Below are 5,412 nucleotides of genomic sequence, written 5' to 3' on the forward strand. Positions count from 1 at the left end.
AGCCCGGGAGTTGGAGGTTGCTGTGAGCTGTAATGCCACGGCACTCTGTCCAGGGGGACAGCTTGAGGCTCTGTCTCAAAAAAAAAAAAAAAAAAAGAAAAGCAATATGCACAAATAAGCAAACAAGAAACCACCCTCCTCCCCACAAACTTCATTCTCATAAATAACTGCTATTAACATTGATCGGTGTTTAACATTACAGAGTTTTTCTCTATATAGTATATATACTTTTAAAGGTGCAGTCTTAGTCTATTTGTGCTGCTATACCAAAATACCTGAGACTGGGTAATTTATAAAGATCAGAAATTTATTTCTTATAACTCTGGAGCCTGGGAAGTCCAAGATCAAGGAGTGGTTTGGACTGGTGTCTGGTGAGGGCTGCTCTCTGCTTCCAAGATGGCACCTTGTTGCTGCATCCTCTGGAGGGAAAGAGCATTGTGTACTCACATGGTGGGAGAGATGGAAGGGCAAAAGAGGTGAACTCCCTCTGTCAAGTCCTTCTATAAGAACATCTGATCCCATTCATGAGAACAGAGCCCTCATGACTGGGTCACCTCCTAAAAAGCCATACCTCTTAATACTGTTGCACTAGAGATTAAGTTTCAATATGAATTTTTTTCAGTGTCCTTTTTTTTATTGTTTTGCAGTAGAATGCTGTCTATGATGCCCTTGTACTGCTGGTTATCTGCAATCTGCCTGCTGACATATTATGTCTGTGGCGACAGCTCGAACTGCTAGATTAGGGCCATGGCCATCTTCGAGGTGGCCCCAGTGACACTCCTAGCCAGAAAATCCTTGACAAAGGAGACGATCTTTCCCCTCATGGTGGCATAGAGCAGGTTTGGAGAGCAGAGGGAAGGCACTGCTGGCTCAGCTCTGCTACTGTGGGGATGGAAAGGTTCAACACAAATTTCAGAGGGAACAAAAACAGTCAGCCATAGCAGGCAGATAGGCAAAAAAGGGATACAAAGGAAGCTACTACTAACAGTGAAAGAGCTAAGGAAAAAGAAACAAAAACAGAGAAACAGTCCAGAATGACCTACAGGACCTGGGAACCTCCTAAAACTCTTCAGTAACATTCACATTCCATCGCAGGAGTTTTTCCTGTATCAGTTCACTTTTGCCTGATATGCTTTTTCTCACCTTCTATCTCCCTGGTGGCACATCTACTCTCCCCCCCCCAGTGCTGCTTCTTTTGGATTCATGTGACCTCTGGGAAAAATACAATCCATTTTGGAATTGAGTGTAACAAGCTAGACCTTTGAGACTGCCTCTCCAAAAGGTAACACCTGGTCTCTACTCTTAAATTCTACTTGTTCCCAAAGAGAGAGAGGTGTCCCACATGATCTGGCTAAATCAACTCCTATCTGGCCCTCACTTAATAGTGGAATTGGAACAGTGTACGGCTGGCATAGCAACAGACATTATCTATTATCTGCTCTGCTAGAGAGGCCACACCTCACACTCCGGTTGCAAATTGCCTTCTTTGAAAGAATTCCCACCCATGTGCAATGGGGAAGAGAAATCTGTACTCTGAAGCTGTTTGCAATTTTCTCTAGAGTTAATTAATAACATTTGTTAATTGTCTAGTACAGATCTTTTATATCTATGCAGATATTTTGGCTGCTGCTTATGATCAATTACTGAGATATGTTTCATAAATTCTAAACAACCGTACCACTATGGCTGTATACTTCTCTAATTTTTGTCACGTTTTGAGACTATAAATTTATGATTGTTCTGTCTTCCTAGCAAACAGATGTTTTATCATTATACAGTATTTTCCATATCTTTAGTAGAGCTTTTGTTATAAACTCTACCTTGTCTGATATTATCATTGCCCTCGAGATATGATTTTCACAGAGCCAATGTTCATTTATAATTTCTCACATATTTACTCTTTTCATGGCTTTTTGTTTTTACTTGCACATCTCTGCTTCTACCTGGAATCTTTCCTGCCTAAAGAACTCCCTTTAGTATTTCCTTTATTCTATTTATTTATTTTTTGAGACATAATCTCATGCTTTTGCCCTCGTGGTGTCATCAAAGTTCACTGCAACCTTAAACTGTTGGGCTCAAGCAATCCTCTTGCCTCATCCTCCCAAGTATAGGAGGGACCACAGGCTATATACAGCTATACACACACACACACACACACACATATACACATATATATACATTTTTTTTAGTAGAGACTAGGTCCTGGTCTTGCTCAGACTAGTCTTGAACTCCTGAGCTCAGACAATCCACCTGCCTTAGCCTCCCAGAGTGTTAGGATGACAGATGTGAGCCACTACACCTGGCCCAGTATTTCCTTTGGAGTGAATCTGCAGCAGATTGTCTGCTTTTTTATTTGTTTGAAGCATCTTCATATCAACTTTATGTTCAAGCATATTTACACTGGGCATCAAATTATAGGTTGGCAGTTATTTTCTTTCCATTCTTTTAAAACCTGAGAAAAAATATCTACAAACCCTTACTCCTAAAGGTAAAATATTAAATGTTTCCCCATTAAGACTAGTTAAGAGACAAGAATGTTCAATATTTCCACTGCTATTCAATAATGTACTAAGGCTACAATTCTTGCTACTGCAAAAGGCAATAAAAGGAAATTAAAGGTTTAAGTATTGGAAAAGAAGAAATACAAATGTTAATAGTTGCAAAATGCCATTATTTTGTATGCAGAAAATCCAAAGGAATCTATAGATAAGTTACTATAATTAAATAAGTAAATTTGGCAATATTACTAGATACAAAGTCCATCAATTTAATTTCTATATTCTAGGAACCTAAATTAGAAAGTAAAATTTAAAAACAATGCTATTTACGTTAGTCTTTAAAAAATCAAATACCTATCATTAAGTATAATGAAGGATAGGCAAGTTCTCTATACAGAAAATTTTAAGTGATTTTGACAGTGTTTAAGGAATTCTGCTTTTCAGGTTGTTCTCAAAACTGCAAGGGAATTTCCAGCCTAGGTCTGGTTGCTCCCAGCACAGAATAACCACTTACTGACACAAGGAGGATTGCCAAGAAAGAAAGGAAATTATGAAACCAAGATGCTTTGTATGATACCATCAGCCTTGTCAGTAGGATGGGAGAAGCAGCCTCAAATACACCTCTGGGACTAATGGGAGAGTCTTTGTTATTTAAAGAGGGGAAATTAATATGGGGCTATAGGTATTTTGACAAGGTGTGTTGAAATTAAGAAGGAATTAACAAAGGTCTAGTGCTTGGGGCAGGTTAAGGAAGGATGATGAATCTTGGCTTCAGGAAGAATGCCCTGGAGACTTCAGAATCTCAACTCCTTCATGTTGCAGAAAATTCACCATTTCTGGGAAAGAACTCAAAATGTTAAATAGTTAAGGGAGAAGATTATAAAAAAAACACGGAGGGGTTGTTTAAATTTGCTCATAGAGCTGGTTACAAGGCCATGAAAATATTCTCCTGTCTTTTAAAAGAGAGATGAAAGAAGACATTTAATGCCCCCAAAGGATATACTAAGTTCAAGGATTAGAAGAGTCAGTGTTGTAAAGATGTGTACTCACTCCAAGTTGATCTATGACTGTATTCAATGTAATCCCTATCAAAGTTCCAGCAATTCTGTTTTGCGGAATTGACAAATGATTCCAAAATTCATATGAATGAAAAGGACCAAAAATAGCCAACTTGATCTTGTAGAAGAACAATGTGGGTGGACTTACAAAACTGGATATTGGACTTATTTCCCAGCTATGGTAATAAAAACAGTGTGATATCACTGTTCAGTCTGGACAGTGTCCGGAAACAAACCCACTCATATATGCCCACTTGACTTATGACAAAGCTGGCATTCTAGAACAGTATCAGAACAGTAGTCTGGTACTGGGTCAACTGTATGGGGAAAAAAAATCATGCTGATCCCTACTTCACACAAATAAATGCCAGGTGGGATGTAGATCCAAATGTTAGAATAATAAAGCATTGTGAGAAAATAGAAGTCAACATAGAAAAACTTCTTTCTGGCCCGGGAGTAGGCAACAATTATGAAACAAGACACAAACAGCACTAACATAGAGAAAAAGATTTTCAAATTGAAAATATTAAAATTAGGAATATATAGCCCAGGCATGGAGTCACACAATTGTAGTCCCAGTTATTAGGGAGACTGAAGCTGGAGAATCTCTTAAGCCCAGGAAGTCAAGGGTGTAGTATGCTATGACTGTGCCTGTGAATAGCTTCTATTAAAAAAAAATTAAGAGAGGGCGCCAGTGGGTAGGGCACTGGCCATATACATCAAGGGTGGCAGGTTCCAGCACAGTCTGGGCCTACTAAACAACAAGGACAATCGCAACAAACAAAAAAAGCCAGGTGTGTGGCAGGTGCCTGTAGGTCCAGGTACTTGGGAGGCTGAGGCAAGAGAATCACTTAAGCCCAAGAGTTTGACATTGCTGTGAACTGTGATACCATAGCACTCTACCAAGTGTGACAGTGAGACTCTGTCTCAAAAAAAAAAAAATTAATCTATCAAAAAAAAAAAAAATTAAGAGGCCGGGCTAGTGGCTCGTGCCTGTAATTCTAGCACCCTGGGAGGCCAAGGCAGGTGGATTGCCTGAGCTCATGGATTTTAAACCAGCCTGAGCAAGAGCAAGACCCCATCTTGAAAAATAGACAAGCTTTATGGCAGGCTCTTGTAGTCCCACCTACTTGGGAGGCTGAGGCAAGAGAATCACTTGAGCCCAAGAGTTTGAGGTTGCTGTGAGCTGTGATGCCTTGGCACTCTACCAAGGGTGACATAATGAGACTTTGTCTCAAAAAAAAAAATTAAGAATGTCTATGTTAAAACACACTATTAGGAATGCAAAAAGGTGGCTGAGGAGTAGAACATATTTGCAATATGTATAATTGACAAAAGACTCAGTCAGAATATATATTGAATTCCCACAAATAAATAAGAAAGGAAAGACAATATCCTTTTGGAAAAGAGGACGCTCAAAAATTTTCTATAAGAATGTGAAAAGTTGTTCAGCCTCATTACTCAAAAGGAAAATGGAAATAAAAGGTATAATGAGGGCAATGCCCGTGGCTCAGAGGGTAGGGTGCCGGCCACATATACTGAGGCTGGAGGGTTCGAACCCAGCCTGGGCCAGGTAAAACAACAATGACAGCTGCAACAACAACAACAAAACATAGCTGGGTGTTGTGGTGGGTGCCTGTAGTCTCAGCTACTTGGGAGGTGTAGGCAAGAAGATCGTTTGAGCCCAAGAGTTGGAGGTTGCTGTGAGCTGTGACACCACAGCACTCTACCCAAGGCAACAGCTTGAGACTCTGTCTAAAAAAAACCAAAAAGGTACAATGAGATATCATTACATGCCCACCAGAATGGCTAACCTTTTTTTTTTTTTTTTTTTTTGAGACAGAGCCTCAAGCTGT

The sequence above is a fragment of the Otolemur garnettii genome, unplaced genomic scaffold, assembly GCF_000181295.1.
Source record: "Otolemur garnettii isolate 467f Iridium unplaced genomic scaffold, OtoGar3 scaffold00011, whole genome shotgun sequence".
Taxonomy (NCBI): Eukaryota; Metazoa; Chordata; class Mammalia; order Primates; family Galagidae; genus Otolemur; species Otolemur garnettii.